We start from the raw sequence: 27,583 nt of genomic DNA, 5'->3' as shown, positions 1-27,583 counted from the left end.
GATGGAGTTTCACCTGCTGGGCGCACACAGCTCCTCTTTTATCAATACAACTTAAGATGATTTAGTTCTATCAGTATATCTCATGTCTATCAATACAGCTCATCTCTATCAAGTGTACTAATCTAATCAGTAGTGCTTATCTTTATCAATATGATTCATTATTATCATCTCTATCAACATAACTCACATCTATCAATACTAATTATCTCTCTCTATATTGTTCATCTGTATCAATATAACACATCCCTATGGATAAGACTCATCTATTAATATATCTCACCACTATCAATATAACCACCCTCTGTCAATCAACTTATCTCTGTCAACCTTAGTTCTCTCAGAAAAATTTTCTGTCTTGTGCATAAAACTCTGGGAAACACTTCCCATTGTCACCCAGTCATTTCTATGCGGATAGTCATTGGTGGTTACTCATCACTAGAGGGCATTGTGCAGTGCTCCTGCAGTAACTAAATTGGAAGAGTTACAGCTTGAATTATTTTCCAGCATTTTTTTTTCTTTGATAGCATCATAAGAATCCAAATCTGACCCTGAAGCTTGAAATATAGCTCAGTGGGAGACTGAGGGCCCTGGGTTCACTCTCTACCAGAAAAAAAAAATCAATAAATGAGTTTGGATAATTCTTTTTTTTAATGAAATTTATAGGTTTGGCTCTGTGAAATTTGTTTTGTCTTTGAGATTTTTCTCCTCAGTGTATTTTCCTAGATCATAATTGAACAATTAATTGATTCTTCCTTTAAGTTTTATTTTTCAAGTCTTGTATACAAACATTTACTTACAGATCTTACAGATTGGTTGTGTGTATGTGTTTGTGGTGGTGGTGATGGTGGTAATGCTGAGAATATGAATACATTATATAAATGCTCTAAGAAATAAAGCTCAATATGTCTAGGATGTCTATATGATAAGCAACTGCATGCACATGTATACAAATGCAGGTACATAAACATACACATACATATAAACATGGATAAGCCATGTGCCTGTAATATTATAAAAATAATCAGCTAAGCTTTCATAAACATGAAATTTATTAAGGAATATAACAGTTAGATATAAAACTGATGTAAATGTATATTAATGAAAAGTTTTATTTTCTTGCAGATATGACAGTAGTTTGGGTATTTTAATTTGTTGTATTCCCATAGACTTTATAATACTAAATTTATAATATTAAATAATGTATTCTAACATCTATATTATCAATATGGCAGAAGGCTTTTAAAATCATAATTAAAACTTAAGACGGGAAAATCTGTAGTCAATAACTGATTAAAATGTACTATATGAAAAAAGGTTAACAAGATTAAAGACATGTAGATAGACAAATGATACACATAAATTGATGGCTAGACTGTAGATAGCATCTAATATAGTATTTTATACTGAATAATTACCTAAAAACTATAATATTAGGGCTGGGCATGTGGTTCAGTAGTAGAGTGGCTGGCTGCACACCATTTGTGGAGATCCGGTTTTAACCTTCAGTGCTACATTAAATTAAATTAAAAATTTTAAACTGTGATATCAATCTTCCATGTTCATGTAATATCTGAAGAGATGTTTCAATTTGCCTTTTAATTTCTGCTGTGTTCGTCCGTCCCCTCTACAAGTCCTAATTAATTTACTTGGAATTCAGTCCTTGAAATGCAAAGACAAAAAGCATATTAAATTTGTGCCCAGAAAACTGTTAATCTACTACTTTTTTCAACATTCATGAAGTGCATTTCAGAACCACAGAGAGGAGGAGGAAGAAGGGCAAAGAGGAGAGAAATGAACTTCAGTGGTAGATTAGGATACAAGCTGCATGGTTTAGGGTCTCTCCTCTGGCATTCTCAGGCTATAATCCTGGACTGCCATCATTGGACCCTCCTATAAAACTGTATAAAAGTGATTTTACATGAAGTGATTTTTAAACTGTAAAATACTTTTTAAATGAAAATTTTTATCTTATCAATGTTTCCTGTAAGAATTTCATTGTCATTTTAAATAACAATTTGATTCTACAATCTTGTGCTTCTTTTCTTTAAATTTTGTATTTCAAAATTCCAACTGCATGAATAAAACCAATAAATTTTCAGCACACCTTGTCAAACAGGAAATGGGCAGGTGTAGCCTGATCTTAAAGAGTAGCTCACATAGAAGCCCTCTGATTGCATCAGTCTCAGATGTAGACTGTGACCACTCCCTTTTTACTCTGTTAATTCTTACTGGGGATTTCTTGGTTTGTTTGGTTTTTTTTTTTTTTTTTTTCCTATAATAAAAAACACAATTTCAAGCAAATTTTGTTATACTGCTTCCATGTTTCTTCAAAATGTCCATTTTCCAGTCTTACTAAAAGCTACACGGATCAGTAAGTTATTTCCTCTTCCACAGAGCGGAGCAGAAATCATTGTAAGAAACAGCCAGCAAGATGTGTTGAGTTTAAAGGATCACAAAAAAAGATCCACAAAAAGGTTCTCTGGAACAAGTCCTCACCTGGAGCTGGGTGTATTCGGAGCAGCATCAGACCTGGCTTCCTGGTCTATTTTGTGGGGACTTTGCCTCGCACTAGATTGCTGCATTAAGTTGTACTTGTAGTGTGCTCACAGTTTAGGGTAAAAACAACTACCAATTGTCAATCTAGTCCCTCCGTATATTGATATAGTTGGACCTGAAACACTCATATTCCAGCAAGAGATGAGAAAAGAAGTTTAAATTTATTCTACTTGTAAAAAAAACTGCCTATACTTATTTTGAATGATGAGTCATTCCAGAATATTTGCCGTCAAACATGAGTTATGAAAACCTTGGAAGAATAAAAGAAAAAAGTCAAAACAATATTTAGTATATTATTTCTTTCTTAAATTTACCTTCATTTTTTTTTTTAGTCTGAAGGTTTTTTACTTTATTTAAAATGCTCTTCCAAGGCAGCAGATATTATAAAAATGATTTGTGAATACTTGCTCAAAGAAGCCAAGGAAATGAAATTATGCTTCAAGAAGTTCAAACCCCATACGACTTGAACTTTTCACCACGAGTGTATTTGGGAGGAAGATGTCCACCATGAAAGCAGACTATCCACTCTCAGCAGCAGACAGAGCTTCCTGAAAACAGGTAGAGATTTAAAAAGAAATTATTTGAGCAAAAAGGTACTGAGTCTTCTCCCTAAATACAAAGTTGCATTTCATTAGGCTTGGTCATCTTTTATGACCACAGATGCTCAACAATCTAAAATCAGCTAAATGTTATTCTCTTCTAAAATGGCTAAGTGTATTTTCTTTAAGCTGTATTTTAAAACAAAAACAAACTTTACCCCTTTGAAGAAACTTCAGGAAGCCATATGGTCCCACCCAAAGTTCCTGCAGGCAAAATGGCCTCCTGGGGAAGAAGCTTCCAGGTGTTCTAAAGAAAGGAGCTTTCATGTTCCTGCACAGTAACAATGGCACTTCCTGTTTTGACCTCTAGCTATACTGAGGCTATCAAGGGAGCGGATCAAGGACGTCTCCTTTTTGCCCAGTAAATGGCTTTTAATTTCCCTCGTTGTGTGTATAGAGTTCAAATGGAGATGGCTCCGGCAGGTGTTCTCCCAAGGACATGTAAATTAACCTACAGCAACCTCACAAAAGGTTCAATAATTTACACTAACCTAACCAGGAGCTGGGCATTGATGCCAATAGAATGTGCAGATTTCCTTCTCTGTGGAGGTTACTTGCTGCTCTCCATGGCCCATGTTTTATTAGAGCTTTAACAGCCTCAATGGGTTAAGACTCAGTGATTCCTCTCTTCTGTGTAAATTCTTCCTTTACTTTTCTTTTTCCCTTCATCGTAGTCAATATGTATGTTTTTAGATAAAGTGTTCTTAGTTGATGCTGACCTCAGCATTCCTCATCTGTATATGCCAATATGTCCTGCTAGACTTTCTGTTAAAAGTAAAACTTTCTGTTAAAAAAAGAAAAAAGGAAAGAAAAAGCCAAAAATTAGGCTAGAAAAAAAAGGAAGAAGGAAAAAATATAGAAAAATGAATGAAAAGATGATTCTTTTTTTTTTTTAAAAAAAAACCTACTTATTAAAGTCAATAGAAAAAAGTAATTTAACTTTCCTGTCAAATAGTATGAAGTTTTCTTCTTAAATATAAATGCATGTATTATTAGAAATGTATTTAATTTGAAATAAGTCTACACAGGTATAAATGTTTTATATGGCTGCTTCATTTAAATTATTTCAGTAATTGGGATAAGTACAATAAAAGCAAAATCCTTCAGACGTTGCAATTATTATTGTCACTAATTGCTTATGTGTCACTTACTTTAAAAATGTAAAGCCCATCTGTTTTAGACTTACATCCCAAATTGCTATTCAGACCAAATGATATTAAAGAACAGAACATCACTACAGCAGATGAGCCAAACATCCACAACGCACAGGATCTTGGGAGCCACGCATCTAATAGCAACTTGTAAAGATCAGAATCTGTCCAACAGGATGAGCAGATGTTTGAGGATATCAGTAGGAGATCTGCAAGAACCAACGACAATTAAGAAAGAGGGTTTTTAGCAGAATGCATTCTGGGATGGAAATAAGCTTCAGGTGCTGAAGCCTTTCTGACAGGATCATGATGAAGACTTTTGATTAGTAGTCTTAAAAATGTGTGCATCTGAAAGAACAATGAATGAGGCTCCAAAGCAATATCCTCCTCCCTGGGGAAAAAAAAAATTGAATCAGATCAGAAGGAGACAGCAACAAAACATTTTCATTCCTACCGTGACATATAATTTTCTATCCTGAATAGTGGCCCAGGTAAATGTTTCTTCACATCACAGTAATTTGAACAATAAATACTCATCAAAGTAGTTAGCAACTTAGGAAAATATTCACACAGATCAGAGAAAAAAAGTTAGAAAGTTATTAAAATTAATAGATTAAACAATGTATGCAAAGCAGTGATGAAAGGGAATAATGTTGCTGGCATGAGCTTATCTCTTGCAAGTGATCATTAATCCCCAAATGGTTGCTTTACATTATAGGTTATACTCAAGAAGGCAAGACAAACCGACCATTAAAAATTATCCTCACTGGGTAAAGTGCTTGCTGCCCGAGCCTGACAACCTGAGTTCAATCCTATATAGTAGAAGCAGAGAACAAATTCTTACAAATTGTCCTCTGACCCTCTATCCCCAGCACTCACATAAACAAGAAGAAGGTAGAAAACAAGCCCAGACTGGCAGCAGTAATTGTAGCTCCAGTGTTGGGGAGGCAGAGACAGGAGGATCCCTGGGGTCTTCCTGCCAACCTACCCTAATTGGCCTATGAGAGGACCTGTCTAAAGTCAAAAATGCCAAAGATACCAAGATGGGTGGTTCCTGAGGAAAGACACCAGAGGCTGAACCCTGGTCTTCACATGCATGCATACAAACAGATGTACATCTATACACACATAAGTATAACACACATATTACACACTCACACACAAAAAGAAATTATACACATTAAGACATGCTTAAAAACATGTAGTATTCATGCTACTGGGATAACATATAGAAGAGTCAAAGACTGACAAAACCAAAGCTACATCCTGCATTAGTATTTAACATTTCCTGAGGACTTATATTAAACAACAGAAGAGGTAAAAATTTTAAATCCTGCTTTCTTCATCTCCCTTGGCATTGTACTATGTGTGTTCTCTCCCCCCATCCCAATGTTGCACCTTGAGATTAACTATAACAAAGGTCCAATTTTAGAGATAAAAGAAAATTACTTACAGGCCCAGACAGATGGGTAGGCATTCCAGGTCAGTGCCAACTATGAAGCACACAGGGGGGTCTTCTTTCCTGTGCAGAAACTACAACTCCAGCTATTGGAAAGCTGAAGTGTGAATTAATCGTTGATTACAACGTCTTCCAACCTCAGACATTCCTGGCTGCCCAATGTAGGAGGTTTCTGAGCATTTCAAGCTCAGATTTCCAAACTCTTCATTCAGAAACTATGTAATTGAGAAGAAACTTCAGGGAAAAAAAAAAAAAATCAGGTAAGCAGGAGCAGGAGTAGCCATGTGGAATCTTTATGAATGTTTGTCATTCAGTAAAACAGGGCAGGCATGTAAACATTGTAAACTTAGGACCAGGGCCTCATCAGGAGTACAGTTAGAGTTAGTTTTCCTTACTGTACCTTATGCGCTAAACTAGGCAGGGTCTTGGTTCTCTCTCTCCCTCTCCCCCTCTCTCTCTCAGTTCTCTCTCTCTCTCTCTCTCTCTCTCTCTCTCTCTCTCTCTCTCTCTCTCTCTCTCTGTAGAAGGAACATCATTAAGATCAAACCCAGAAGCCGGGCGGTGGTGGCGCACGCCTTTAATCCCAGCACTTGGGAGGCAGAGGCAGGCGGATTTCTGAGTTCTAGGCCAGCCTGGTCTACAGAGTGAGTTCCAGGACAGCCAGGACTACACAGAGAAACCCTGTCTCGAAAAACCAAAAAAAAAAAACAAAAAAAAACAAAAAAAAACACCCCTCCCCCCCCCCAAAAAAAAAAGATCAAACCCAGAGCTTTGTACTTGTTGGGCAAACACCAACCTGAGCTCAACTTTAACCCCAGTAATGTGAGTCTTAGAGTCTTTTGTTTCATGTCTGTTGAAACTGGTGTAACAGAAATAATCAGAGAATCCTGATTAAGAAGCCAGCTTGAGCTAAATAACTAATTTAATATTCTGAGCTATTGAGAAATCTTGCCTCAAAAAAGTGGGGATGCCAAAATTTGGAAGGCAGAGGGATTGGATTTTTGTGAGTTCAAGGCCAGCCACTAGGCTACACAATAAGAACCTGTCTCAAAAACAGTTGAGGGTTGAGGGGGTTGTCTGGCTAGGGAGAAGACTGTCAGTAAAGACTTGCTTTGCAGGCATGAAGAACTGCGTTTCAGTCTGATCTTTAAAAGTCATGTAAAAAAAATCACTCCGGCAAAAGAAAGATAATGCCTGGAGCAGGGAGACCAGGCAGTCCAGTCTTCCTGTCAAGTTCTAAGTCAGTGAAAGACTCTGTCTGAACAAAAGAATGTTGATAGCACCTGTAGTGGATTGATTAAAAAAATTTCTCCCATAGACTCATGTTATTTAAACACTTGGGGGCTCATTGGTGGTACTGTTTTCAGAGGCTATGAAACCTTTAGGACGTAAAGGCTGGCTGGACAAAGTATGTCACTGAGTGTAGGCTTTGAGTGTACAGCCCCACCCACCCTCAGTTCCCTCTTTCTGCTTTTAGTTTATGGTTAAAAACATGACCTTTCCACTTTCTCATCTGTCTACTGCTTCCTTGTCTTCCTTTTCATTTACGGATTCTCCTTCTGGAACCAGCCGCCATACTGAGTTCTTTCTTCCATAAGTTACTTTTGGTCACGGTGTTTGTACCACAGCAACAAAATTGTGATTAATACAAAGGTCAGTGTGAGAACTGGCCTGCTGCTGTGAAGATGTTGGCCATGCTGTTGGGTTGATTTTTGGTTGGTTTTGTTGTTATTGTTGCTGTGTTGGCTTGTTTTGATTTGTTTTATTTTTCAAATGTGAAAGACTTGAGAACTTAAGACTAGAAAAACAGTTGAATACTGCAAGGCAGAGGTTAATAAGACATTCTCACAGGAGCTTGGAAACAGTCCTGCTAAAAGTAATGCAGGAGGTATTAGTCCAGTTTATGTGGTCTCAGAGGGGAATAAGGCCTCTATTAGCAAATGGGTGAGAGGCCATTTGTGTCAGACTTTGGCAAAAATCTGACTACCTCCAATTTGTGTCTCAAGAACTTTCCAGAGGCAAAGCTAAAAAGTAATGGACCAACTTCTTTCTTAAAGGAAATTTCAAGACAGCAGAACACTGAATCTGTGGCACTGTCGTTACTGGCTATTTTTATACAAATCTACAAAGAAAAGAACAAGAAGGGCAGACAAGAATGCAAAATGTACAAAGTAGAGAAAAAAGAAGAACATGGCCTAAGCTAAGAGGGAGACTGTAAATTGTTAAGGAGACACTTTCTGCTCTGCAAAGGAGCAATGGGAAGGCTGCCCTCAGGGTGACATGGAGCCCAGTTTGCTAAAGGAGAAAGCCTAAGGGGTCACTCACTCTTAGAAAACAACTGTTCCAACAAACAAAAGTTGATGCTAATGTGATCAAAGGGCCAGGGTCCATCCTAAACTGCTTAATCCAGGACTGACAGGGGTCATGGATTTGTTCTCCCTGGTTTTAGATAGCCACTGGAGCCAGACAAAAAGACACAGTATTGGAGTCACTGAAAGAAAAGGCCCTGAGTGGCCATTGTGTGAAGATGTGAAAATAAAGCCTGGAGCCTGGGTCATGGTGGAGACCCCAGGATGCTGGAGATGCTAGAGTCATGTAACATCTACCAAACAGAGCTACATACAGACAGTAGAACCAGCCCAAGGGAGACATGTATATTGTAAGCAATACATCTAGAAGAACAGAGCTATCTACACCTTTTACAATTAAAGTTCCAGACACCAGAAACAGAAATTACAGGATGTGATATTTGCTCTGAGTCCTTGTCTTTATTTAATTCAATATTTTTCCACTATGCCTCTATTCCCCCCTTTTAGAATGAGAATACATTGTGTGTGTGTGTGTGTGTGTGTGTGTGTGATAGAAGTATGTAATTTTCCTTTTGATTTCACAGTGGGTCATACATAGTTAAAAACCTTGGACTTTTGAACAATGTGAGCACTGATAAAGATTATGGAGACTTTTTAAGTTGGGATATCATTAGATGGTCAGGCACCTACAGCAGCAGGGAGTGGAATATAGTGGTTTGATTGAGAAATGTCTCACATAGGGACAAGTTTGGTGCAAAAGAACTTCTCACAAGGATGGCCTGTGTGGGAGAAACATTACTTTCTTTATTCATTGTCTGTACTAAAGCTTAGCAATTGGCTGTGGGGGGCCTTGAGGGTGAGTGAGCTATATAAGGGTGAGCCACAGATGGAACGCTCTTTATGGGGACCTGGAGTATGGCAATGAGCTTCCATGTTCAGACTCTGGTCAGCAGATTCCTGGTTACAAAAGAAGAGGTATTTTGAATTGTTTGAATTCCTCAATCTTAATATCTACTATATCTACCCCTAAAATAAAGTATTTAGAGAGTTTTCCAGACACTGCAATGTTTAATAGTTGGTTTGAAAAGTTTTTTGAAGTAGGCAGTGCTGATATTTCACTTCTTTTTATAATAATAAATGAAAGCAAAACCAAGGTACAGAGATGTACATTTTAAATTTTTTGCTCCTTTAAAAAAAAAAAAAAGATTTATTTATTATGTATACAGTATTCTGCCTGCATATATGCCTGCAGGTCAGAAGAGGGTACCAGATCCCACTATAGATGGTTGTGAGCCACCATGTGGCTCCTAGGGATTGAACCCAAGACCTCTGGAAGAGCAACCAATGTTCGTAATCTCTGAGGCATTTCTGCAGCTCCCCCTCCACTTTTTTTGAATGGGTGTTTTGTCTGCATGTACAGCATGAGTGCAATGCTTATAGAAGCCTGAAGAGGGCAATAGATCCCTTGGAACTGAAGGTACAGACAGTTGTTAACTATCATGTATGTACTGAGAATCAAACCTAGATCCCCTGGAAGAGATGACAACATTCTTAAGTGCTGGGCCACCTATCCATCCCAGGAGAGATGAAACTTTTTGACTCAGCAATTTTTGTCCACATTTCTTGACAAGACTAGACATCTGATGTTTCTAGGGTGTGATAAGTGAAGAGAAGGAAAGAAAATGGATGGTATTGTTTGCTTTTGTCTAGAAATGTGGCTTATGTACAAATAAAAACCAAAAGGAACCAGTGGTGCTCATATACAGGTACATTTGCCCTCATTTCAGTCCTGATGTTGTGATAAGAAAACCTCCACAAAAGCCATTACAACAGAAGTCAGGAAAGTAGAGACTTGCTACAGATAATCACATGCCCAGTCGAGAGTACAGAGAAATGAATGTACAGATAATTACTACTTAGGTTGTTTTCTTCACTCTTATATGGCCCAGAATCCAAATCCAAGGAAAGTTCCCACCCACGGTGTGATGGATCTTCCCACATCTATTAGTGTAACCAAGACAATCCCCACAGACTTGTCTACAGGCCAACCTGATTTGAACAGTCCTTCACTGACAATCACAGGTGAGTTTAGGTTGTGTCAAGATGAGAATTAAAACTATCAAAACACTTTAGGATATTATAGGAGAAATTTAAAGCCTGTAACTATGTCAAAGAAGGCTCTAAATTAGAAACCCTGGTGTGTAAGATTGTGTCCCCAAAGCAGCTAAGAATAAAGCTTGGGGACCTTCTACTACAGAGATATTATTTCTCCATGTTCTTCTCAGACTTCAGATACTAAATGGGTCATCCATTCCCCCCAAAATTCTTTAATTTAAAGAAATTGAAAGATTAAGTCAGAAGTACCCAACTTTCAACATCTGCAATGCCATAAGCTCTCTGATGGGCTCTTGAGGACAGACTTTAGCTGTCTTTGCTATGACTCTGCCCTTGCTGGCCTAAAGTACCAATGGCAATGGGAAAACATTGTATGTAGTTGAAGTCTGGATTCTTTTCTGGGTACAGTGGCATCCTTTCTAAATGAGTCACTGACTTTATAAAGTCATGATGGTAATGTGCCCTGCATTGTGAAACTTGATTTTAAGTTTAACACACCTGTCTATCATGTAAGGGAAAAAATGGAGGTGTATAAAAAATTCAAAAGCCAAAGCAAAACTACCTTCTACAATAAAAAGTCCTTTGATTGCAATCATTTCCATTTCAGAAAAGAAGAGGAGAGAGAGAGAGAGAGAGAGAGAGAGAGAGAGAGAGAGAGAGAGAGAGAAAGGGAGGGAGGGAGTGGAGTGGAGGATGAGTGAGCTTTTTCCAGGTTTTCCCCTTGAAGGAAAAGAGAAATCTGCAGCAGAAGAATAAGCGAATAAGCACTGATCTCACCTTAGGATCCAAAGGACAGAATAAGGCTGTGTAGCACCATGATGGAAACAGGATAGAAACCCTTGCTACTTTTTTCCAAGTAAGCTAAAAGTTGCCATGGTAACTTACCAGGCTAAGAAACTACTGTGACTTTTAGGCTACATTTTTTTATTATTATTATACTCTTACAAAGGATATCAAATACTTGTGTTAAAAGAGTGTGAAAGGAATCTTTTGGAAGTAAATCAAAGCTGGCTGATGATATTGGTTTGAACTTCTGAAGCAGTGCCTTGGGAGGAAAACAAAAGAGATATATCAACTGGTGAATCTGGCTAAACCTGAAAGAGAGGACTCGCCTAGTTATCAAGGCTAACCAATCGGGACTCTGAAATAATTGACATGTGCACCTTTCTATAGGAATCTAAGGTGCACGATAATTTTTTTTTCTCCTTGTTTCATTTGTCTCTTGCTTTTATTTACAGAAGACTCCATTTCAGTGACTGAAGGCCTTTTGTAGTGTTTTTTCCACCCAGTTACTTTGGCTATACATGAAGCCCTTCTTAATTTTCTTCACAGAAAAGCAGAAATGAAAACACTCTTGTTGCAGAAATTTACAATTAGAACAACTATTCCTAGTTAAAGATTGATAGCTGTGATGTGATGGGCTCATTTGTTCGTTTGCTCTTTGAAGTCCTGACGTTAAACCTGGGGCCTTGTGCATATGAGGCAAGTGCTGTTACCACTGAACCACAGTTGCAACTCAGTTTTTATTTTTCTTAATTTATTTTTTATTTTAATTTTTAATAATGGAATTTTTAATGTTATTAAATTTTAACAATGTGTGTCTAGGTGTGGGTCTGTGAAAGCACACTCAGTGCCCTTGGAGGCCAGAGGAAGGTATCAAATGCCCTGGAACAGTAGTCACAGGCAGTTACGCTGTACCCTCCTTAGGTGCTGTAATGGAACTTAGGTCCTCTGGATGGTCATTAAGTTCTGCTAACTGCTGAGCCATTTCCCCCTCCCTTTTACAGGGTCTCACTAAGTTATTAGGTTGGCTTATATTTACTCTGTAGCCTGGGCTAGACTTGAACATGGCCCCTAAGAAGCTGAGATTCAAGGCTATATAATCCTTATCTGACTTGCTGCTTGTGGTAGTATCTGACTTTGCCACTTGGGCTTTTCAGGGCAGTGGACCATGCTCTTGCAGAAATAGATCTGAAGAAGCAAATAAGCCTTCTGGGATCTGAATCAACAGAGAGGCCTTCTTCTTAGAAGTTGGAAATTTGCAGGCTAATTGGGAACTAGAAGTTAAATTCAAAGCAACATTTAAGACAAAACATAGAACCTAAAGGAATCACACTGCTTCTTGTCAGGCATGCTCATCAATACTCCCTGAGGGGTCCCCCTGTTTAGTACCTTGTAACAACTTAAAAAAAACCAAGACTGAAACACCTTTAACAAAATTCAATATTGATCCATGATAAAAATCCCTAAAGAAAAGTCCAGTGGTGGTGGTACACACTTTTAATCCCAGCACTCTAGAGGCAGAGGCAGGTGGTTCTCTGAGTTCAAGGCAGGAGTGGTCTATAGCAGATCAACTTCCTGAACACCGAAGGCTACATAGAGAAAGTCTGCCTTGAAAAAAAAAAAAAAAACCTAACAAAACAACAACAAAAAACCCATCCCTCAACATAGTCATAACATGATATTAGCCATGACAGCTCTATAGCTAATATTATTTCCTCTAAATTCTGGAACAAGACCAGGGTGCTCAAGCTGTGCAGAAAATCACAGCTAGAGCAATGAGACAGAAAAAGAAATAAAAGGAATATGGACACGGAAAGGAAGGAATCAAACTCTATTTTTAGATGGCATGCTCTTGTAGTTAAAAGAGATGAAAGACTTCATAGAAACTCCTGAAACTGTAAGCTCACCCAGCAAAGTCTATGGTCATCATCAAAAAAACAAATGCAATGATGGGACCTTGAAAAACAACAACAGAAAAAAAAGCCAACCCATTATCCATTGCTTTTGGAAATGTAAGCTTTCACAGAAGTTTTCCTATCCACAATGCCACACAAAACTAATTATTGTAGTACAGGTCTATAATCCTTGTAAGTAGAAGAAGGAGTGGGAGGTAGGGGGTGTCAGACATTCAAAGTTATCCTCAACTGCAAATGAAGTTAGAGGTTAACTTGAATTTCATGAAACTTTGCCCCAAAATGCAACAACAACAACAACAACAGGGTTGGGAGTGAAGAGATGACTCAGCAGTTTAAAGCACTTGCTCCTTTTGTAGAGAACCGATGTTTGGTACCTAGCACCCACGTAGTGGCTCAAAGCCATCTGTAACTCTAGTTCTAGGGAATTGGACACCTTCTTCTGACCTTTGCAGGCACTCAGCACACAGTCAAAGCATTTATACACATAAAGTAAAATAAATCTTCAAAAAAGACTAACAAAAACAAAACAAACAAACAAAGGCAAACCCCCAGAAACTAGCACTACCATCGAGCAAAATTATAACACTCTTGGATATATCGTGAAGGGACTCTGAATCAAAATATCACAGAAGTGTTTATACATCTGTTTGATTTGACAGCTAGTTAGAGCCAGCCCAGCTATCTACTGATAGATTAATGGAGAAAGAAAATGTGGCATATATACACAGTCTAAGTTACAGAAGTTTATGAAGCTTTAAAGGAACATGAATCATGTTTAGAAGAAAATGGGTAAAACTGGAAGTCATGTTAAGTGCAATAAGCCAGGCTCAGAGAGACAAATGCTTCAGTGTCTCTCTGACATGTAGAACCCAGAGTTTGAATTCTGTATGTTTGTAGTTATGAGTGTGGGATATGAGACCAGAAATGACATCATGAGATGGGAAGAAGAGACAGCAAAGGATGGAGAACCTGGGAAATGGAGCAGATGTGACAGGAAGAGAGGGGAAAGACGTTGTAAGGATACAAGCCTATGATCTCAGCACTTGCAAAGGAGAGACCAGAAGACTGACAATTCCAGCTCATGCTCAACTAGACAGGAGACTGAGGCCAAGCTCGGGCTTTATGGTGCACTACAAAAGAAAGAAAGCCAAAGAGTGGGCTGACTACCTGAGGGAAACAGAGAAGCCAGCCCAAAGGGCATAAAATGTTTGGGGGAGAGGAGGGGTGTAGATGATAGTACCGTGCAATGTTATTTTGTATGCTAGCCTAAAAGTATAAGAAAAAGAGAAATCAAGATTCAGGCAACCTATAGATTCCTGACTATTCAAACAAGTCTCTGTTTACTGACTTGTATTTAGTTTAGGCCTCTCGATAGCAATTAAATACATAGATTAATGTGAGCACCTTCACTTTATACTAGCTCTTTCTTATCTATTTTTCTACAGTTTATAAAGTGAGAGTGGGTTCTTTTAAACTTTTTAATGGTGGAAAGATACAAGAAAATATTTTTTGACCCGTGGAAATAATATGAATTTCACCTCCACACACAGTTTGATTGCAAGGCAGCCACTCTTGTTTACATATGGATTATCTGCAACTGCTTTTAAACAGTTGTCCACAGACCACCTGTCAGGCAAAACCCAATACTTGCCATTTGGACGTTTACAGAAAAAGCTAGCTGGACTCTGACATAAATCATGATCTCCACTCTTTCCAGAGTACAACCTGAATTATCTAACAATGTCATTAATCAGATTATATCAATACTCCTCTAAAAAGAGTTGTTTCAATAAAAGCTCACTGTCCTGATACAGAAAACAAAAAACAGAGTCCACACTCCTAGGATTAACCATGAGGAAGATACAATTCAGAAAAAAAGAGAACGAAGAGTTATGAGGCTTCTAAGTAATTTCTCTGACAGGAAACAAGAAGGTTTGGGGAGGAAATTTGTAGGCATTTCCTTTTCCACATAGGAAACTAAAATGCAGTGTTTTCAACCAAGTGGAAACTATAAAGATGCCACTTCGTGATTCTTTTTCCAGAATTAATTGCTAGTATAATAAAGTGCAATTTTTAACCTTGTTTGTCAAACTGAAGTTGAATGTTCTGGAAAAGTACAGAGGAAGGGGGCCTGCAGAAATGTCCCCTGAGACTTCCTTCATCTTTGATTAAATCCAGGAACCACCACAGCATTTTTCTGAGCAAAAGATAAGCAGTTTCCTTTAGCCCAGGAAAGGAATTCTTTTGAATTAAAAGTCTATTTGTGATTCTCATTTAGCCTAGTTTCTGCCTCACTATGAAAATCAGGAAGACATTAGTAGGTTTTCTGAGTGCTTGGAGCTGGCTCATTTTAATATTCAATTGAGTTTCTAGTTGTATAACACTTTGTTAGGTTAGGGGGGTGCCTCCGTTCTTCTGCCATTATAAATGGTGGTTGATGTTCTTCTGGGGGAAATACTCCTTGGAACGGCCCAAGATTCTACAAATTCTAAGATCCTCTGGCTGCCATGTAAGTACTCATTCTACACGCAGGCTGCTAGAATACAAAGGAAAGTATGAGTCCACTCCTGTGTATTTTAAGTAAAGGCAGTTCATATGCCAGTATTAGCACCCCAAGCCACCAGTGAGGTGTAACGCTCAGGTTGCATTTTCTTCTGATTTGGACAGGATCATCTCTCTGCAGGGTGGCTGTGAGTTGTAGTTGGGCTGGGCAGGAGCTCTAGGAAGATGTCTGGAGATAATCAGAGTGCCTGTCACGAAATACTTCTTTACTTGATGGATAGTGGAATGCCTTAGAGCCTTATCTGACCAGAAGTCCCAGTTACAGGACACTTGTTTATATTTGCATACACTAGGTGGCTGTCACCTGACCTTTGGCCTATTTATTTCTGCCACTACGACTACTACCCTATGAGAACCCTCATTCAGGTATGTTGGTCAAGTACACAGAGGAGGCAACTTAACAATAATAAATGAAGTAGCAAATGCACCGGAAATCATAGGTTCCAGAAAAATCACACAACTTGCTTCACAGGGTCAGGGGCAATGCCATCTGGGTCATGCGTGTTCGGTTACTAGGTAAGAAACAAGAGAAAGCAAGCCATCAATGGACCAAAGCTTTTACTGGGATCCAGGGAACTATAGCAAGTTGGCCCAAGTTCAGTGCAATCATTATGTGATTAGGGGTGGCCAGTGTGGGAGATTGGCCCCATTCATACAGAGTGTGGGGAGTCAGTGGGAGAGTCATCCATATCTAACTCTTCCAGAGGGAGGTAGTAAGGAGTCCATTGTGTACAGGAGATAACTGGATCTAGCTACCCTAGAAACTGGGAGGAAGCAGAGAACTGGAAACCATGCCAAGAGTGACTGAGCGCTGCTTCTGCATAGGGGGAAAAAAAGTGATGCTTACATTTTAGACAGATGCAAAGATACTAACAAATTATAAGATCTGGGGTGAGGAGACATAGTTCAGTTAGCACAGCGTCTGCCTGACTTTCAAGAGACCATGGATTCAAATCCCAGCTCCACAAAAAACTGGGTGTGGAAGTGCACACTATAGGCAGAATGGTGACCTTACAACGTAGTGGAGCTGCGCATCAGCCTTAACGGACAGCATCAGCATCAGCACCACTGCGCTTCTGCGAGAGGAGACTCAGAAAGCTGAGTTCACAGATTCTTACAGCCCTACATCTGACACATGGAATTTATTCAGAGCCCATTGCCCTTCAGCACGGAGGACTCAGGCACAGGTAAGGGTTCCACTCTGATCCTTCTCCTATTCCTCACAGGCTGTCAGGGTTTCAGAAATTTCACTCTCACCACAATGTGCTGGGGGAAAGATTCTGCTCTGCCAGGATCAATCACTTCCTTGCATTTTCTGCAGCTTTTTCAAGAATTTGATTACTCCTATTGAGGCTGACGCATACCCTCCAAGGGCTGCACCTTCCCAGCAGCTCTGTCCTTAAGCATTTAACACAGCAGTTACTTCCAGAATGAGCACCTGTCAAAATCATTTGGTACCAAATGTTCTAGCATGTCTTTTAAACAATTTCAGTAAATTGAACAGATAGTAGTGGTCCGATACGAAGGTAAAAAGGATGTTTGCTATACCACCTGAAACGGTAAATCTTTTAAAAACCGCTGCTCGGTCCGGCTTGTTCCCGGGCAGCAGCTATGTTCCTGCTGTTCCCCGCTCTGACCGTAGCTCGGCTAGCTAGGTGCACCGGCCCTGGCACCCATGAGACGTTAGTGTGGCTGCTGTCTCTGCTAGTCAGCTCCATAGTGACCATGCCCCAGAGCATGAATCTTGAGCCAACCCTGTCACCCTCATGGTTCTCTACTAAACCCCAGACAATAACCACTATGCTCACGGTTCCCAGTAGAATGAAGTCTCTAAATGCTTAAAGATTATCCAATGGATTTATGTATTTGGAAATGCTCAATACACAAGATGCCCAACCAATTAGAATTGTTTCCCAATATCTAACCTTTTGATAGAAATTGCTACCTGGGACTGCTAGAGATTCACGCTTCTTATATCAACTGAATATAATCTGCTGTCCTCTGAGGGACAAATCTCACTTGAGAAAATGCCTCCATAAGATGAGGCTACAGGCAAGCCTGTGGAGAATTTTCTTAATTAGTGGTTGATGGCGGAGGGCCCAGCTCATTGTGAGTGGAGCCACCCTGGCAATTGTAGTCCTCAGTTCTATAAGAAAGCAGGCTGAGCAAGCCATGAAGAGCAAGACAATAAGTAGCAGCCCTCCATGGCCTGGGCATCAGCTCCTGCCTCCAGGTTCCCACCTTGTTTAAGTTCCTGTCTTGGCTTCCCTCAATGGACTGCAATTTAGGATACCTAAGCCAAATAAACCGTTTCCTCACAGGTTGTTCTTGGTCATGGTCGTTCATCACCACAATAGTAAACCACTTGCTTTTCAGGGAAAAATGTGAATTCTTAATTCAATACACTGGACTTTTAGGTTTCTTAGGCCTTCGCTTACAGTGCTTCATAAATAAACACCTGCAGGGCCAGTCAGGATCACTGCTGCAAATCTACAGGGAATCTGCATTTCCTGTAGAGCCAAAGGTCTGACTGCCAAAAAGAGGAAGGCAGCTCTCCGCCTAAAGTTGAAGGAGGGTGCCTTGGCAGGAAGTGTGTTCTGCAGAAGCTAGGGAGTCTACCCTGGAAGTGAGGCTTATTGCAAAACCTGGGATTTAATTAATGTCAGATCTCTAGGTTAAAAAAAAAAAATGCACGTAATATAGATCCGAATTTCTGGAAATGACTTACACAGCTTGGCTGCCACAAGTCAGCACTCCAGCTTTGCACAAAGCCCTGTCCATCTGGCTGGAGGTTTTTCTCTATTTCTGAGTTCTGACTTGGAGATTAAGCGTCTGTTACTTTTAGTTTTTTCTTTCTTTTTTCTTTTCTTTTTTTTTTTTCTTTAAACAAGTCTTCCTTTTTGACTTTCGGGCCATACACTTTCTATCAATTGATATTTATTTTTACATCTTTAAAAAAAAATTCTTTTTACTTTATTTTTCTTTTCTAAGACAGGCTTCCCCTGAGTTTTCCTGGCTGGGTTCCTCTCAGTCAAAGTGATCCTCCTGCCTCCACCCTCCTAAACTCTGTGAGTACAGGTGTTATAAGCCAATGTCACTTCTCTCTGCCTATCGTCCACTTTACAGTGCATCCACTTCTTACAGCTCTGGTTCAAATGTGAAACTTCCCACACAGACTCATGTGTTGGAACTCTTGGTTCCAACATACTGGCGCTGTTCTCAAGGGTTGCCGGAGCTTTGGGAGGTGGACCCTAGCTCGTGGAAGTGGGTCTCTGGAGGGTGGGCCTTGAAGTTTAGAGCTTCCCTGCCACCCCCACTCGCCCTACTTCCAATTCTAAGAGGTAAGGCACCCCAGCTAAAAACAACCACAGCCTCAGGGTTCCTTCCACCCTGCCTTCCCTGTCCTGAGGGGCTGTGTCTCATATTGTGTGCCAAAATAAATCCTTCCTCCTTTAACTGGCTTTCTCGGGTATTTGGTAACAGTGATGGGAATAGTAACTACGGAAAACTGGAAGTGAGAAGTGGGCTTGCCTCTGCAGTGAATCTGAGCCACAGGAATTAGTTTGAGGGAAGAACAAGGAAGGCCTCGAATGTCATAGGCAAAGCTTATCGGGCTATTTCCTCATGTATGGCCAGGTACATGTCTCAAATCTCTAAAACAAAAGACAGATTCTTCCAGGTGAAAGCTGTAATACAACCACCTTAAGCTTACAAATAAATGAGACTCAAACTATGGTTATTTTATTTGGCTTTGACAATTATTGGGGGCTGAGGGGTAACCTTTAATCTGCTCTTCTAACGGCTTTTTTGGCTAAAGGCTCTCCTGGCTACCTCCCCAGTGGTGTACACCAGACACTGGTTGTTTCTCCTGGCCTCGTGCTCATGGTCCATCTCCCCTTAACGATGCTTCCTCCTCTTCTCCTCTTGTTCTTCCTCCTCTGGTCTCTCCTCACTTCTCTAGCCCCAACCAGGTAACTCAAAATGCACCGACCTCTAATTCCTCCAGAGTTATTTACCCAATAGTTTTAAATCAAGGAACAAGGCTTGTACAACCAAGGCTTCTAAATGTGAGAATTTACTTCTAGGCCTAGACCTTCTGTACACATTGAGCATTATAATACACAGCAGTAGACCAATCCTCAGCAGAAAGCAACCAGCTTACCGTAATTTTTATGAGTTGGGAGACCACAAGGAATGTACACCCAAAGAAACAGACCTATTGTATAATTTTATGCTTAGGTTTGAGAAACAGTGAAATACCATAGAAAGTAAGAGGAAAGGTTATGATCAGATATAAATGATTTGAGAGGAACTTAGCAAAGATGGCTGCTTAGAATGAGGGTCTCAGGGACTTCCTATGTCCGATTCATAGAAGAAGAGGTATGAAAAAGGTCAGAGATTTCCTGCTTCCAGTCCTCTCAAATGCACAGATGCCATATTTGGAAGTAAGCCTATCATTACCCTGGATCTTATCTTTTTTTTTTCTGTTGTGACCATGAACGTATTTTCTTTCTTTTCAAATCCTTATTTATCATTTCTTCCCATTATCGTTTGTTTACTGGAGACAGGGTCTCACTATACTGCTTACACTGGTTTCAAACCCCTTCTCTTCCTGTCTAAGCTTTCCTAGTACCTGAGATTCCTGCAATGGACCACTATGCTATGTGTGCTACGCTGCATATTCTTGAATGTTCCATGTACACTGAAGAAAGTATAGGCTCTACTGCTTCTGCATACAGTGCTCTGTGTGTGTTAATTAGGCGAGGTTGTCTGACAGCATTGATAGTTTTTTGTTTGCTGCATTACACCGCGTGTCAAGACGTGTGGATTCTTTATAAATAAGTTGTATGGATAGGGGAATGGATGAATGAGTAAATGAATATATGATCTATTGATGAGTATTATCATCATTTTTATCCTTACCTAGATCTATTCTCCTTTGTCTCCTCCCTCCTTCCCACCTCCTTATGTCCCACCCTTCACCAGCACCTGGCGCTGATCAAGAGCAAACTCAGGTTCTAGCACTGCTATGTTCCCTAGCTTCAGAATTCTAAACACTGGACTTGCTGAGGAACAATGTCAAACCTAGCCAAATTTGTCTTACTGTGTTATAGACAACCACAAAAAAAAGCATCAAGTGGAAGGCTGTCCTTTTGTAAATCTATCAGTAGTGTGCACAGTATTCTCAGTTATTTAAAGTCTGCTGATTGCTCCTTTTCAATAATGTATTGAAAGAAAAAAAAACTACCCAGAGAAAAAGACCTTAATGTTACAGGGCTGAGGCTGGGGTCTAGCTTATACAAGGCCCTGGGTTCACACCCAGTACTGAAAAAAGGGGTGTGTGTGTGTGTGTGTAGATCCACCCCCAGCACTGAAACACAAATATGACAAATCTCATTTCCCAGTGAACAGCTAAAGATGGGGAATGGAGGGGACCAGAAGGAAGGGATGTTGTGACAACTGACTTTTTGTTATTATTATTATTGTAGAAGGATATTCTTCAAATTTTTTTTATTATTATTTTACCCTGGCTTTACAAGGCTTTTGATTCTTTGCATAACTCTTTTTTAAAGAGATATCAGTCTCGTTTGTGGCTTATAATAAAAATCGCAGTGCCTGGTACGGAGACATCAGTCTTTTTCAGAGCGCTCTCCATGTTTCCCCCCAAAGTTATATTTCACATTTATGCCTCTTTAAAATTCAGGCAAATCAATATTAATTTTATCTTGAGACTTTTACAACAGACCCTGAAAGTCCTATAAATACTCCGGCATGTTGGAAAGACAGGGTTTCCGAACTGGGCTTGTGACCAGTTTGTAGTTATGAAACCTGTTAAGTAGAGTTGTCATCAGTGCACCCTGTGGGTAGCGGGTAGTCAGTACAGCTAAACCAATCCCCATCAAATTCATAGGCAGTAGGGGTTCAGCTCAGCTCTCTGTCATTTCAATTCCCTAAAAGACTAATACCTTTCCTTTCCTTTTTTTTTTTCTTTCTTTGTTAATTCCCTCTAAGAAAACCTTGATAGAAATCAAGTCTGGCCGGCTCATCTAGTTCTTACATTAAGTATGAGTACTATCTTTGCAATCACACAGACTTGCTTGCTAGTCTGTTTTCAATTAGGTAAGGCATGTCTTAGCCTGAGAATTTATCTGCATAATTCTAGGCTTTAATATGTAAGAAAGCTAGCCAAGAGAATATTACTTGTGATTTTTTGTTGTTAAACGGATTGAAACTAACTTAATGCAATCCCTGTAAAAACCTTCTCCCTACCCCCTGAAATCTTTTAATTACACACTACACCAGGTATGCAAACATTACCTTGACATTCTCTTGTTTTAACTCATATCTCATTCCTTTCTTCTTTGATTCCGCCCACATATTACTAAGCCCAAAAGGAGTTCTCAGCACTTTGCTTTTGCCAACAGTAAGAATGGTTCTGCTTCGGGGTGAACAAGAATTATTTCAAATCCACAAAACTACTCATGTTGAGGACCCTAAAAGGAGCCACAGTTTAAGGACAGCACAACCAGATTAAGGCTCCTGGGAAGAGCCCTTGCTAGGAAAGGTGAAGGTGCCACTTAAGCTACTTGGTGGGTGAGAGCTCAACTGTAAACTCGGTGAGCAAGCCAGCACACCCTGCCTCCCTGTGATGCCAAGAAGCAATCACAGATTTCCTGGTAATAGAGGTGTACAGGTCTGTAGTAACGAGTAATGGGTTCCTTCTGTGTCCTGTGTTAAGAATCCAATTAGGTGGTTCTGAGGTGACCTCCTTGAGTTCCTCAAACCTTTTGCTGATTCCAGAGTGTGCCCAGGACTATTGTTTAGTTGCCTTCCTAGGCAGGCAACCTCGGCTTCCTACAAACCCTTTGGCTTGTCTGGACTCCTGTGCAGATGCACAGCAACGGCCATAGTTCTCCTCTAGATGAGAACGTGGTCTGTCTTAGGTGCTTCCCAGCATCTGTAACCTCTGAGGAGTAACGGCCAGAGAGTTACAGGTGAAGGCTGATTATCACAAGTTCAGCAGAGAGAAGGTATGAAACAGAAAATCTGCCCTTTGGTGTCTTGGCTTACATTTTCCTTTCAGTCAGGTCTTTTCTTGACAGACCACCCCATCTGGAATATTGAAGCTTTTTTTTTTTCTTCATAAGAGATAATTATCACATATAACAATTGTTACTTATTTCTTTTGTGTGAGGTAGACCAGGCTGGCCCTGAATTTGCCATGATCCTTTTGCCTGTGCCTCCCTTTTAAAAGCTGAGACTATAGGAGTGTGTCCACTGGGCCTGGTCTTACGTTTTGTTTCAAAGATAAAGTTTCATGCTGTAGCCCGGGCTAGCCTGGAATTCATATGTAACTTGATGAGTTCCAGACTTGATTTCTATCAAGGTTTTCTGAGAGGAAATTAAGAAAAAAATAAAGAAAGGAAAGGAAAGGAAAAGTATGAGTCTTTTAGAGAATTGAGATGACAGAGAGCTGAGCTGAACCTTGACTGTGTGCAAATTTGATGGGGATTAGTTTAGCTAAGAGCAGAACACCCCTGCTTCCCACAGGCTAGCCTGGAACTCATATGTAACTTGATGAAAATCAGTATTCAACTTCTGTCAACCTCCATAGTGCTGGGATCAGTCAGTATAGCTGGCTCTGGATCTTGCTGTCTGTTCAACTCTCTCTGTGTGTGTTCACCAGTGTACTCTCCACACACAGCCGGGCCACTTGGCACAGAAGCCACATTTATTGAGCTTTTGTTGAATGAAGCAGCCTCTGACCATGAGAAAACAGAATAAGTCTGAAACAAAAGAAGACAGAGGATGAACACCAGCTGTCCTCGCTCAGGAGACACGGTCCATCTAGCTCCCCACGCTACATGGTCTTTCCTCATGCTTTCTCCTTCCAGATGGAGGCTGAGCAAATCAAGTGTCATCGTGATCAGCTAATATTCCTCAGAGAATGCTGCGCACAGTGTCAGCTAACCTGCACAACGAGTGCCCATGAAATAGGCATACTTCTCCATTTTAGGTAGAAAGAAACCTAGCCTTGAAGACTGTGGGTGTATATGAGCTAAATTATCAACAATATGACACTATCAAGACTTACCTCATGGCCCCTTATGTGCCCCTCAAAATGCACTATAAAAGAGATTGCTTTACTTTGGGCACAGCAGAGTGGGCAAAAGAGCAGCATGCAAATGCGCCTTGTTTAGCCTCTTGACCCCATCTGCCTTAGGTCCTTACAGACAGAAGCAGAGTCCATCTCTGTCTGTGCCCTCATGTAGTAAATTTCCCTCTTATTATTTTCACTCCTTTTCGGCCATATTCTAGAGTCTATAACATAAATAGGAAACTACCTGTCCATATTAAATCTGGTCCTAGGCCAGAGGTAGGCTGTGTCTCACCCTCAACAAGGCACACCAGGATCTAGTCATAGAGTTCACTGGGGAGTTATGCTCAGTCTTCCAGGCTGGGGATTTATTTATTTATTTATTTATTTATTTATTTATTTTTGTACTTAGAATTTAACTGGAGGAAAAAATGATTGAAACGGGATTATTTTTATTCCTCAATTTTAGCAGCTTCTCATAATTCAATCTCTTTTGCTTTTTTTGCTTTGTCTGGAAACATAGCTGAGCAGGCAGTTTGAGAATGTTAGCCAATCCCAGAAGGAAACACAGGCAACTCCTCTTCAAACCAAAAATACTGTTAATGCTCCCTAAATTTTGCTACCTTGAAAAAAAAAATGAGATTCAATTATATTGTGGTACTCATTCACTAAGTGGAATGTTACGGTAGTTGCAGAAGACATATCATTTTAACATATGCAAATTACATTGTAAGTTAAAGGTTTGTTTCATTTTATTGTTTATTAGTTAGTTTGTTTGCTCATTTGGGGGTTTGTTTTATTTTGTTCTGTTTGGTGCTAGAAATAGAACTCAAGCTTCAAGCCCAGGGTCTCGAGAATGCTAGTTATCAAACTGCACCCTCAGCTTCTAATTTAGTTATTCTTCCTTTTAACATAAATGTTGAAGGCTCTGATGGCATACAACAAACCAGGATAATCAACTTGACCAACTCTGGGAGGTTCGGAATCTAGTTGCAATTGTTCCTAACAAGATCAAGATATAACAAGGTCTTTTGATCTTTAGTGTAAGACAAATACCAATATATTGCCTCTTTATTAACCAAACTTATACACCAACCTCCCAACTGCTGGTGATGTTTGGTACCTCACCTGGCATTGAGGAGAACAGAGAATGAGATACAGAGAACACAGTAGAATTACATGCTCACCTATTCTGTTTCTCCCTTCCTTGTGCCAGCCCAACTGTACAGGTGAAAATGTGGAGGCAGCCTAGTCCAACTTCCACACCTGACTGTGAGCTAACAAGGAAGATGTGCTGCCCAGGAAGTCACTGGTCTTCTGCACTGAGGAATCGTGTAGATAAAACTGAAAACAAACTTAAGAGGGAACTATGTTGAACTTAATGCATTTTAATTACTCGGTATAATTATCTATAGTCACCAGAAAAAAAAATTTTAAAGTCATACAAGTATGTCTGCCCCTGTGTGAGTTTTTTTGTTTTGTTTTGTTTTGTTTTGTTTTGTCTTTTTGTTTTGTTTTTGAGGTTTGGTTGTGTGTCTGTGCTTACATACGCATGGGCTTGTGCTCGTGTTTCTGGAGTCAGGGTCACATGTATCAGGCTAGTTTTTTATATGTCAAAGGTTGACCTTGAATTCGGGATATTCCTGCCTCTGCCTCCCAAGTGCTGGGATTACAGGTGTGCACCGCCACATTGAGCTTCATTTTGAGGTCTTCAGTGTATAAAATGGTGCTGCACTCGGCTGACACCATCTGCTCTAACAGTGTACTGTGAAGCTGAAGCACAGAGATAAGGACTTTCTTGTTCTGTTTACTAGACAAAGAATCTTGAGCAAGATCAAGTAACTTGTTTTAATTTAGGAAACATTAATTCAACATCCTTAAAAGGGACTGAGCTAGGTTCTTTCAGTAGAAGAAAATGAAGCAGAATCCTAATGAGGAAAAAGACAAAGGAAAAAAAATCCCTACAAATGAAGTGTTTGATAATTATTTAAATGAGGGAGGGCTTTATAGCTGGTAGAACAGATAAGTGAGTAGCTGTTGTAGGATAGGGCATTTTAAAATTTTTAAATAATATTTAAGATTCACAAATAGTAAATATATGGAGTAAATTGTGTTTGGATGTATGCGTTGATATGTGTGCATATTATGAAATAATTAAATCAAGCTAATTAATTCAATGTTTCAATATTTGGATTTTGTACTGGAAATGTGTTAACTATATCTGTGAGCAACTTTGATGAATGCAACAGATTATTAGTTATTAAAGTTACTATTCATTCCAGAAGATTAGTAAAGTGTATTACTCCAGTGTATTTGAGACAGTCTTTCTAGGTTGTCCTGGCTATTCTGGAACTTTCTCTCAGGCCAGCCTTGACCTCACAGAGATCCGGCTTTGTCTACCTCCTTGAGCTGTGATTAAAGTCATGCACCACCATGCCCAGTTACAATTGTATGACTTGATGAACAGCTTTCCTTTCCCCAATAACTCTTTCCTCAGCTTCTGGTCACTGTCATTCTACTGTTGACATTACCCTAATCCCTTCCAAACCCCCAACACTAGGAAAGAAAGAAAGATGGTTAGAGAGGAAGGGGGGGGGCATAGTCCTCTTTAGTCCTCTTCCTGCTGAGGAGTGGCATCCAGTCTTTGTTGTCAGAATATCTCCAACCAGCAAACCAGCAAAAGCGAACATCAGAGTAGCAGCAGGGACCAGCAGCAGTAGGGAGAGCGGCAGCCACCACAGGCACTCTAGGGGTGTCCAATTTATACCCTCCCAAGAGTCCCCAGAATTCCAAACAATCTGCAGCTGGCAAAAATCACTCCCCTCCTAGAGCATGAGACAAAAGTAGTTAGTGGCTTTGGATAACCTAGAGCAGCCCCATATCCCACACCTGGGATTAAAACAAAAACATATTCACAAAGCATAGCTGGATTTTTTTTTTTTTTTTTTTTAAAGAAATCAAAATTCTCACTACATACCATGATCAGAAGCAATTTACAGAAGAGGTTGTTTTGGCTTATGGTGACTGTGGGGGAGGCATAGCGGTGTGTCGATGAAGAGGAAGTTGAGAGATCACACCTCAGTGTTAAAGACAAGTAGAAAGAACCCACAGGAAGTAGGGTGAGGCTATAAACTCTCAAAGCCCACCAGCAGAGAAGTCCTTCCTGCAGCAAGGCTCTGTCACTTCCTGAAGAAACCTGTGATAAAGGTGGCTATTAGCATACCAGAAGGGCCTGCTTGGCCTCCTGGTTCACTCAGTACCTGTGTCTCCTATCAGCAGTTCTCATCATTCTCCCCACCTCCATCTCCTCCTCCCCCACCCTAAACTTCTCCAGCCCAAGGGACTTTGGATCCCTTCCCCCCAGCTTCTCATGGCTATATAAACCAGCTATTTTGGCCTCACTGAATTCTCTTGGTGTTCTCTTCCCCCCTCCCTCCCTCCCACTCTTCCAGACTCTCCCCTCTTCTCTTTTCTTCCTCTCTTGCTCTCTCCACCTCTCTCTCCTCTCATAGCCCAGTTAAGGCTGGACTCTTCTAGATGTCTCTGGGAGTTTTCTCTTCTCTTCTTCTCTTCTCTTCTCTCCTCTCCTCTCCTCTCCTCTCCTCTCCTCTCCTCTCCTCTCCTCTCCTCTTCTCTTCTCTTCTTCTCTCTCTTTTTGTTTTGTTTGAATTTCCACACTGTTCTCCATCATGGCAGGACTAATTGATGCTCCCATCAATGCTCAGCTCCTCTCATCTTTTTAATACTATTCATTCTAACTGGTTTGAGTTTTTAGTGTCTATGGTTTTAACTTACAATTTCCTGAAGACTAATACTAAACAATACTTTTCACACACACCTATTACTAGAGGTAGATCTTATTTTGAAAAATGTCTAAGTCTTTTAACTTTACATTCAGTTAGATCATTCCTCTGAGTAGTTAGAATTAGAAGGCAGAATCTATTATCATTTTATTCAAGATTCTCCAAGGATTATGGCCTTGAAAAAGGCATTTACAATTGAGTTCACTGGGGTCGGGGGATTAATTCTATTCCA

At 40.0% G+C, this 27,583-nt stretch overlaps 1 protein-coding gene and 1 long non-coding RNA gene across 3 annotated transcripts in view; one reads left to right on the top strand and one right to left on the bottom strand.

Annotated features, from left to right (window-relative positions):
- The window catches only part of Slc39a10 (solute carrier family 39 member 10), a 119,015-nt gene that overhangs the window by 158 nt on the left and 91,274 nt on the right, over positions 1–27,583 (top strand). The window lies entirely within an intron of this gene.
- LOC143441830 (uncharacterized) lies at positions 170–26,738 on the bottom strand. Its single transcript, XR_013109544.1, has 3 exons — positions 26,526–26,738; positions 5,760–5,999; positions 170–4,697 (listed from the first exon to the last, which is right to left on the bottom strand). It is a non-coding gene; the product is annotated as an uncharacterized LOC143441830 (long non-coding RNA).

Source organism: Arvicanthis niloticus, chromosome 3 (genome assembly GCF_011762505.2).
Source record: "Arvicanthis niloticus isolate mArvNil1 chromosome 3, mArvNil1.pat.X, whole genome shotgun sequence".
NCBI classification, from domain to species: Eukaryota; Metazoa; Chordata; class Mammalia; order Rodentia; family Muridae; genus Arvicanthis; species Arvicanthis niloticus.
This window is presented reverse-complemented; position numbering and strand designations above follow the sequence as displayed.